The sequence below is a fragment of the Octodon degus genome, unplaced genomic scaffold, assembly GCF_000260255.1.
Source record: "Octodon degus isolate 3935 unplaced genomic scaffold, OctDeg1.0 scaffold00004, whole genome shotgun sequence".
NCBI lineage: Eukaryota > Metazoa > Chordata > Mammalia > Rodentia > Octodontidae > Octodon > Octodon degus.
The window spans coordinates 14,013,811-14,024,067 of NW_004524580.1; the positions used below are offsets into that span (position 1 = coordinate 14,013,811).

Genomic DNA, 10,257 nt, shown 5'->3' on the forward strand with positions numbered 1-10,257 from the left:
AAAGGATTATTTTTCTCTATAATCAGAAAAGAGAAAAAGAGTAGGACTGAATACCAAATTGATTTCAAAAGTTGTAAGTAGTTTGCAGGAGAAGAATCTTATATGCGGTCCTAGTGTCAATACTGACTGAATATACTTACAAAATCTGTTTTTTGTAAAGGGTCCAATATTGTACTAACGAAAACCTAAATTTTTCACTGATGAAATGAAAATCTCTTCTTGGGTTAGGGTCATGCTTTTAATAAAGGATTATAAAAGATATGCCTTCATCTTCCATGGATTCTGCCTAGAACAATAAGATTTGGGGTCCTCTCAGAACACTTTCTTGTGCTTTACATTAAGTTTTATGACACTCTTGGTATTTCTGAGAACTGAGACTTCTTCTCCTCAGAAAGCACTAAAATTTTTACATTTTGCACAATATTGCTTTCTCCATACAAAGCTCTACATAAAATCTTCTCAAACTGATCTTGAGATTTCCCAGAAGACTTCTAGAAATTTGCAAATGATTTGTTCTTCCACTTTGGTGAGAAAAACTTTAAAAAATAATTTGATGCTTTTGATTGATATTTTCATTACATAAAAAGGTTGTGAAATAAGAAATACTTTAATCTTTCCATTGTTACATTTGGATAAGCAAGCATTATAACATTGTTACATATTTCTGAAATTTTATGAGATTCCAAGTAACTTGTCCATATAATTGTTGGCCATAAAATATCTAGTTGTATCAGTCTTAATTTTTATGATTATTTAAAATGTCATTTTTTAACATAGAACAAACTTAGCAACCTATTTCCCTTATCAATTGTTTGTTCTTCTCTTCCTCCATGTCCTTCTTCCATTCAGTGCTAGATCAATTGTATAATTTTATGATGAATTCTCATCAAATCTTTCATCATGAATACTTAAAATATTTGTCAGTTACATGATTTTTATTATATCTCTTCTCTGAAAACACTCAGAACCTGCTTTAGATAATGGGCTACAAATCTTCATGATGGCTTTGGGTGACTTTATTTGAAGCCCAAACTAATGAACTGTGTATGGATTACCAGGACTGACGTGGAGAAGCTGACTGGCTCATGACATTGCTAACTGATCAAGAATTACTCCTGGTATGCTGTGCCAGCCCAGCGCCCAGGGTGGGCTGAGGCAGTGATTGAGACTGGACGTGGTTTTGTGCACCTGTAATCCTAGAGCTTGGGAGGCTGAAAACAGGAGAATCACTGTGAATCCAATCTATATAGTGAGACCTTATAGACACTGCAGACCCTTACTAAAATACTAAATGAATGAATGAATGAATGAATGAATGAAAAGAATCACTTACTTGCACTCAGTGAACTAATTCACGATGATTATAGTTTGTTCCAAAACATTCTTGTTCATATGTCCTATTATTTCTGTCTGAAAAACCCTACTACAGATTTTCACACCAGTAGTAGTTCTAGAAGATCAAACTTCTAAGGATGGAATTAATTTTGAAGTTTTCTTTTTCTTTTTTTAATTTTTAAAATTTATTTATGTATTAATTTTATTTGGTACAGGGTCTCACTATGCAGTGTGGACTCATAGTGATCCTTCTGTCTCCCTAATAGATTACAGGAATGCTCCACCATGCCCAGTTTCAGTGGCCTGCACAGTACACCCCAGTTCTGGGGTAAGAATGCATGTGGTATGGGGGGGGGGTCGAAGCCGGGTCCTTGCACTAGCCAGGCCAGCACTTAGACTGCTGAGCTCTCTGCCCCTCCATAATTCTAAAGTTTTCAGACTGGCTTTTTAATTAGCCTTAAAAATAGTAAGTTGTTCAACAATATAGACAACACTGATAGTCAATGACCAAATTTAAAAAGATACAAAAAATACTTTCATGGGACACTATTAGTCAGTCACTGATAAAAGACAAATAATGCAGTGCTTGGATTTAGGATACTTTGAAGAGTTGTGCAACATTCAGTGGATTCATATGTAGTTCTAATGTTACTGTATAAAGTGGTAAAAGAATAAAATGAGCTCTAGGGATTTAAATGTTCTGATTCAACTTGGGGTGAATGGGTTAAGCTTTTCTAAACATTCCCTAAGAGAGAATCTTTTCTACCAGAGCCCCAGGTTGAAAATGAAACACAAGCTGTTTGCAGTGTGTTGGCTGAGTTAGGATGGGAGTTGACCTCTTGGCCCTGTAGAATGTGCTCTGGTCACATTAGGGCGTTGCTTGGAAGAGAAAGTGATTCAGTTAGTGGATGCAGGATGTGCACACACATTCATGATGCTGGGATCCATGAACACTGCTACACCCTGAGGAGTCTTTTAGCCAACATAGCGGCTTCCTCAGCTGCACTGTAGGACCCTCAGTGGCTTTGCCACAGCTGCCAAAGAGGATTGACACCACATTGCCTGAAGAAATAGTAATGGCTTCCCTGAAGGCAGTTATCAAGAAATACAGTTTCTGATTCACCTTAGGACATAGCTCTATGACCTGTCTTTGTTTTCAGACCTGTAACTAGTTTCAAGGACCAGAAGGACTCTAAGGTGAGGTAGGAAGTATGGCCCTCGAGGAAGAGAGTGCACTGCATTCCAAAAGAAATCCTTCAGTTTTTAAATTACACAAGGAGTAATCCAAAGAGAAGCATGTGGGAATGGATATCAAGGATGACGGATGATGGAGGAAGAAACATAGAGTTGCATCAAGTGGCTTTTTTATGATTGATATATGTTGTCTAAGCAGAGATTCCACATGCAATGTAGCTGAAGGGGTTACAAAAAGGGCTTTTCATTTGGCTAACTGAAACATATAGATCAAAGGGATTAACACAAATGAACAGGAGATTCCTGGTCTTCATCAGTTTAATATAGAAGAAAGAGTCCCAAAACTCAGGGAGATTAGAATGCCACATTAAATTTGTCCTATGAAGTTTACTCTCCCACACTGTAAGTTTCCAAAAGGCATATCTTTAATCAATACTTTGAGAAACCAATTGGCAGGCGCAGCATTCTTAAAGAGCATATTTGCTCTTTGTAGGCCAGACTTTTTAGGGAAAGCTACAGCCACCCAATTGGAAATCACAAGTGAAATGGGGATCACTGGATATTAGGGCATCAAAGGCCAAGTGCTGGCCCTCCACCACCAAACGTAAGGTGAACATTGTTGTATGAAACAGTATTGGCACCAGAAATGAAGCAATAAGAATAAGCCAACATGTTTGAACACAAGGCAGTGCCTAGTTAACTGTGACTTTCCTAGAAGTGAAATAGATGGGAGACCTAGCAAACTTTTACTTCATTTTTCTAAGCAGAAAACTTCTAGATCAAGTCAAAAGCAGGCTAACGCTAACTATAAAATTATAGAAACATGATCTCTCAATCAGTTTCCGGACAAGAGACAGTTCATAAAATGCAGAATGCTTTCACTGAAGGGAAGCCTGTGCCTGTCCCCTTGAGGAAGAACCAAAGAACACTACCAACAATACATAGTGTTCACCTCTTCCTCAACTTTTTCCAAAGGAGCAAATGGTCTTGTATAAAAATACTGTGCAGGGGGGTGGGCAAAGAAAGAAACCAGACTTTATCAGGAAGATCTAAATACTGCCTCTAAACTGACATCACTTCTAGGAGAGCCAAAAGCCATCATGGTGGCCCATCAATCAGAGTAGTTATGTAAGGAGGTCAAATGATCCACGTAGATTTAAGTCATCTAGCATTTTCTCTGAATCTCCCTGTGAAATCTAGCCACTGCCAAATATCAAAGTGCTCAGCTAAGAGAGATCACCATTTGGAATTCTTCGCTTTCTCCTTGAGAAGTTCTAGAGGGTAAGCTATACTCCTCATGACACCTGCTTCCCTTTCATCAGAAACCATTAACTTGTTCTGCTGTTCTCCCATATCTGAAATGTGATGCTTTGGAGACCCTATTACTCTTTCCCAAATGTATGCAGAGTTGGCACATCTGGCTCAAGAAGGCAGTCTTAGGAGGCAGAATCTCACCCTCTTTAGAAGACTCAGCTGATGAACCTTCACAAATATTAAAGTATGTCCACCAGAGGTCAATTACACACATATTTAAAGTATATTTATATGATCTAATACCAAACAATTTATTTTTACATAAAATAAAGTTTTATTTTATACTTACGTTCAACTAGAACATTATATATGAACATATGAACAAGTATAATCATATATAAATATTTACTAATATGCATGTACAAATTTTAAATTATAGTGTGGCAATTATTTCCATGCAATTGCATGTTCATGATTACAAATACAAGTAGTGATTAATATTTAAATTTTAAGGATATAGTAAAAGATACATAGTTATTAATTCCCCTCAGCATACTCCTATTCCCACTTTAAACACTTAGCCTGTCATTTTGCCACTTTGGCAAGTAATTCCAAAAGTTATTTCCCTTGTTTTTCTATAATTTCATCAAAAATACCTGCTCAAAATATGGTGAATGCTGCTCCAAGGGAAAGACAGGCTGCTAAAAACACTGGTGAATCCTCATGTCCCTTTAATGTCAGATCTGAGCTGCATAACGTCTGGCTTGTCTCTGCAGTTGAAGTGACTGAGAAAGGTAGTTTGATTTCATTGAAGACCTGTATGCAGTTAGAGAAGGGTAATCTGGGACACCCATGAAAGAGCAGTTCTGGAACTGTTTTTGAAAATGGAACGAAGTATAAGCATTTCCAAAGTTAGGGCAAGTATTTTGAGGAAGATTAATATTAATGCATCTCATTATATAAATTTTAAAATTAAATATTCACTCTATTTTTCTATTATACCATGTCTGTAGACAAAATTGTATGCACTGACAATAAACTGGTAAAATGGGAGAGAGTGCTATTCTTTCTTGCCAATTATTACTGTTCCCCTGTGGACTGTATGTAGCAGGTTTACAAACTACCACCAGCCTGTTTAGTAAATTATTCACTCAGGCAGCCTGTAAATATTGCTCTCTCTATTCTGTGCAACCTTCTCCTTCTCTTTGTGTGTATGTCTCTTCTCCGCCCACCCCACCCCCAGTCAGGACACGACAAGCACTACAATCAGTTTTTATACAAATTCCTCACCAGGACTCCAGCGATGACCTTTAACTACACCCTAGTCCCAATGTTAGAATAATAACTATTATGTCTGGCCAGCTTCCAGGAGAAATACTCCAACACAGCCTATCTAAAACTGTGATCATTCTCCCTTGCAGTTTACATCTTCTTCCAGATGCTTTCTTGGTAAGCTAAACTTTGTTTTTTTCTTTTCTTTTTTTTGAACTGGGGATTGAACTCAGACCTTTGCGCTTGCCAGCGAGTGCTTATTCCACTGAGCCATCTCCCAGGGCCCTAGACTTTGTAAACCATCAAATGGTTCTCCAGAATATTTGCTTCCTCGTTTTTCAGCTGGAGATCTTCCAGGCCACCGCTGAATCTTGCGTCCTCTGTCCCTTACCTGCCACCAGATCTTCGCCTTTTCCATAATCAAAGCTCAGCAAATGCTTCCTTTAATGTTGGCAATAGCGACAGACAAGGATGGTGTTCCTTACCCACTCATTCGGCACTGTTTCGCTTCTGAAGTGTCATCTTTTAGGCTAGAAGAGGAAGTTTTGGAGTGATAACCCTAAGCTGGCAGTGGGAAGATGAGCGGCATTGGAGAGCTCGCGGGGTAACTGTGTCCACAGCAGGCGGCGGCGGAGGAAAAAGGGCGAACGTAACAATCAGCCTGTGTCGTGCCCTGGGCTCAAATCGGGGAGACACAGGCGGATGCTCTCTGTCCCCAGCCAGAAGCTCCACCAGCCCTGCAACGAGTGCAAGCAGAAGGACTGATAAGGGTAGAGTTTTCTTGCCTCTCAGACCTCGGACTTCGAGATTCATAGAACAAAAAGCATACAGAAGCCAATTTTTTTCAGTCCCGCTGTTTGCTTTGAAGGCCATCAAAGTACCTCCTGGGAATGGGTCTTCAAAAATATTTTATTTCCTTTTAAAGTTGTGGAATTCATATAACTTGTTAAGTTAAACTGTGTATCACTTGCAATATTTTTTTTGTTTTAATTCTAATTTGTACCCTCTTAAAAATAAAAATAAAAAATAAAGTTCTGAAATCTGCACTTTTATTTGCACTTTACGTCTCTCAAGGAGGTGACATCCTGAGGATGCATGAAGAACATTTGGAAAGGTAAAGGACCACTTGAACAATTACTTTTTTCGTCAAAACTTAAATTCCCAGAGCTTATATCCTGCTTCCTCATCCTCTGAGATGAAATAAATAAAGCAAGCTCTGTTTTGTAATCATGAAAGTAGTTTTACAGTTAGTAATATACTATCTTTATCCAGAAAAAAACAACAACAATAAAACAACCTATAATAACACAGTGGGGGACCACTGTGATAGAGGACAAAGCAGGCTCAGGAAACAAAGCTCCCCTCCTTCTAAATGTGTCAAATTAGCTGACCACCGAGGAGGCACTGGGACCGGTACTGTGACCCTCCTTTTCTCTTCTTTTCTGTATGGAAGGTGGAGGCCTGGATCGTCTGACTAATGGTATTGAAGTTCACAGGTGGAGAGTTTATCTACAACCATGCAGGGGTGAGCAGCTCTGCGGCGTAGCCAGCACCGTGAGACGTAGGTTACCAAGACAGGAGCTTTAGCTGTTCATGCAGTGAATCAAGGATGCAATGTGAAATCTGGTGGTTTCCTCCAGAGTTTGAAGACAGACACTCAGGGATTGCAAGTTGTCCACCCTGGTGGCTTTCCTTGGATTTTAAAGTAATTTTCCCTAGGGCCTTGGTGTGTGTTGTGTACAGTCCTACAACTTTATAATACAATGCAGGTGATTTTAATGAAAGACTACAGTCAGACAAATGCAGCACCAACACAGTTTGGCAAAGTTGACTTTCTGTGTTTTGGATGCACCTGGCTGTGAATAATGAGAAGCACAATTTTCACAGTAGTGAGCTGTGTCCTGTCCTCATCCGTGTGCCCCTTAAGCGACTTTAACTTCTCACTGAGCACCAGTGGAATGATTGACAATCCTCTAGACTGCCTAAATAGCCAAGGTGTTACATGTTCTCAAAGGATGGACAGGTGCGGGGGGGGGGGAGGAGGAAGGGCTGAACACAACTTTTTGAAAGTAATTTATCCTTTGGGGAATAGGGTCCAAAATTTCTGATAAGTTGATGTTCACAAAACTCCTAAATTCAGCATAGCCTGTCAAGTGGGACAATTTTGTTTTAAAATAAATCTATACTCCTACAGCTTTTTGGAACTGTCTGTCTTGTAAGACAGTTGTTCCTGAGTCATAGTTTTGTCACAGGGTTGAAGTCACCTTTCCTTGAGAATTTCAAAACCATAATATTTTCAAGTAACTAAGAGTGAGTTATAAGAAGAGATATCTTCCGAGGAAAGGGAGTTGTTAAGGAAAAGCTCTGGTGGAGGCTAGACCCCAGCTATACAAAGTAGCATAGTTTGGGGACTGGATAGCTCCATGGGAACTGTGCAGCTTCCTGCCATCATCATTGTCACTGTCCCTGTGCCTATTAGTATCTGCTGGGAAACACAACAGGCTTACATGAGATCTGTGGTGGACCCTCCTTTGTAACTTGTGAGTGCCACCAACAGGCCACGTCAGAGCGGAAAACCAAGTCACATGCAAGTGAAAGCAAATCTGTGTGGTAGTTCAGCAATCCCTGCCTAGGGTTAGGGAATTTAAGGATTAACTACGTAAACACACATGAAGCTAACAAAGATCCTGTCAGTGCAATAGAGTTTATTTTATTTATTAAAAGACCTGCCTATAAGTTGTACTGTGTACAGCCTGTTTTGTCTGCCCAATCTCTGATTTTTAGAACAGCTACATTCTGCACATAAATTTATTAAAATTACTATTCATATTTGCCTCACATTGTAATTCTTATGGATCATCTCTCCTATTGCTATTTTCTTTGAAAAATTAGCATTTATGTAAAATGTTCCCTTATTACTGAATATTTATCTGAATTTCTGTTTCAGGAGAAGGTTATTTTTCATATATTATGAACTCTTAGAACTTTTGTTATGCTTTTCTTAATTTCCTTAATATTTGATATCTCTTAATATTGCTGCCTTTATAACTTATTTTATTTGAATTCTGAATTCTTTAAAGGTAGAACAACTAACAAACTTTTTATTATGTCACTTGAGTACCTAGTAAATTAAAAAAAATACAAATAGCAAACAACTACTACCATGGTTTGAGAGTGCTTGCATGTGTATGTGTATATTGTGGAAATCTACGATTGAAGCTGCAGATGAAATACTAAATCATGAAGACTTGCACTTCTTTTCTATAGCATAGCATTCTTAGAAACTAGTTGAAGAATTTCTTGGTCATGACTCAGGCCTGTGCTATACTATTTGGGCTAATTGCAAATATGCAAAATAGTGTGTCAAACTTCACTTCATCCACTAGCAAGATATCACAGATTCCTTTTTATCTCTTCATAGTTTATTGAAGTGAGAATAAAGAATAGCACCACTTTCTAGTTTTATTATGCAGCAGATTGAAATATTTTATAACTGCTATAAATCAGAATCTTTAAAGATATTTATGAAATGTAGGAGGAAAAAAAAAAGAGTGTTGGGGCAGAGGAAATGGCTTAGTAGAATAAGCATTTCCCTGGCAAGTGCAAGGGCCTGAGTTCAATCCCTGGTTCCGTAAAAAAAAAAATGTTGACGTTGTGGATAGTTGGAATACCACTAGCAAAATTGGATAAGGAGGCCAGAGAGATAGCTCAGTGGCCTAAAGCTCCTGCTTAGGCAAGTGCAGGGACCATGGTTCGATCCTCAGCACCACATACTATTTCAGCCCCGCCCCAAGGGCAGGATGAGCCAGCCACACACACACACACACACACACACACACACACACACACACGGTAATGAGTATACAGGGGGTGCCTCAGGTATATAATCTGATATTCCTAATATTGATATCCATAATGATAGCAAATTTTAGGAGGCACACAATTTGAGGGCAGAGGTTGTTCATATTCCCATTATTTGTCCCTCCTGTGACATATATACACATAGGGGTATAGAAATATTCTTTCTGCGGCTGAAGACCGTCGCCATTATTTACCTCAACTCATTTTTCATGGGAACAGATAAAGTGTTAGTTGTACAAATTTTGTTACATTTTCCCTTGGAAAGATACTGTGTAGGAATTTGTGTTTGAGTTTTCATCAACACAAGGAAAGTGCTGATTTATTTAAAAATTGATGCTGGATATAAAGTGACAAGTGAGTTATTATACCAAGGAGCTGCTCGCTGAAAGTACAAGTGTTTGTGTTGTTTTCACAATTTTTCATGTTTCCAGGATGTTTTCTGGACTGTATGCAGAAAATTACCAAATATTATTGAACCCAGTTCCCTCCATCCACTTCTTCAACCCAGTTCCCTTCATCCACCCATCACTCTTCCCCAGGAACAATTACTCTGTGGCCCATAAGTGCAGGGAAACAGTACACCATGTTCCAACCCAGATAAAGCAATGTAGCTACCTTAGTTACCTCAAAGGCATGAGACTATAATTTATGTTTTTATTTAATAGTCTATATTAAAATTAAAAGTATGCAAAAGTAAATTACATGCCTCAAATTATACAAGCTTGTACCTAACATCTAAGCTCAGGTCAGGGAAAACATGCAAGAAATTTTGCAGGCACTTGTGTCTGACATGTGCCACTGTGTGTGTTTCCCTTGCTTGGCTTGCTGCTTTAATGCTTGTCTAATTTGTTTTCTACCTTTCTTGGTCAAAGGCTGTGTATAACCTCAGGACACTATTAAATATGTTCTGATGAAAAGAAAGGATGTTGCTGACAGAGCAAAATTTCTGGGAGGTTTCGAAAGCATAATTATCATAGTTTTCACAAAAGTCTTAGCTATTTATAGGAGCAAAAGTAATTATTTTTCCATTTTGTCATTTGTTTTTTAATGTCCCAAAATGTACTATCCTTTTCTAGCAATAAGTGCCAGTGAAGTTAAAAATTATCAAAGCTAGACGATCCTTCAGAGTCCATAGTGATGCCTAGCAAGGTTTATTTTCTGGTTCATATTGAGCTTTAGCATAGAGAGAAAATATTTAGAATTGTCCAGCTAAAGATTTCCTTGTCACTGTGCATGGAAGTAACAAAATGTGACATGTTGTTTAGGGAGAAATGGCACAGTTTTCACTGTGGACATTAGCTAAGAAAAAAATGTGCTACACTATTTACTATCTCTTTTTTT

General features: G+C 38.4%; 1 protein-coding gene across 3 annotated transcripts in view; it reads right to left on the bottom strand.

Annotated features, from left to right (window-relative positions):
• The window catches only part of Mgat4c (MGAT4 family member C), a 265,766-nt gene that overhangs the window by 17,129 nt on the left and 238,380 nt on the right, over positions 1 to 10,257 (bottom strand). Inside the window, exon 1 of one of the 3 annotated variants that reach the window (XM_004623768.3) lies at positions 4,440 to 4,564. The exons of the other annotated variants lie outside the window; for them this stretch is intronic. The gene's annotated coding sequence lies outside the window, so the exon portion shown is untranslated. Of the gene's footprint in view, positions 1 to 4,439; positions 4,565 to 10,257 lie in introns of those variants that run through there. 3 annotated transcript variants of the gene reach the window in all.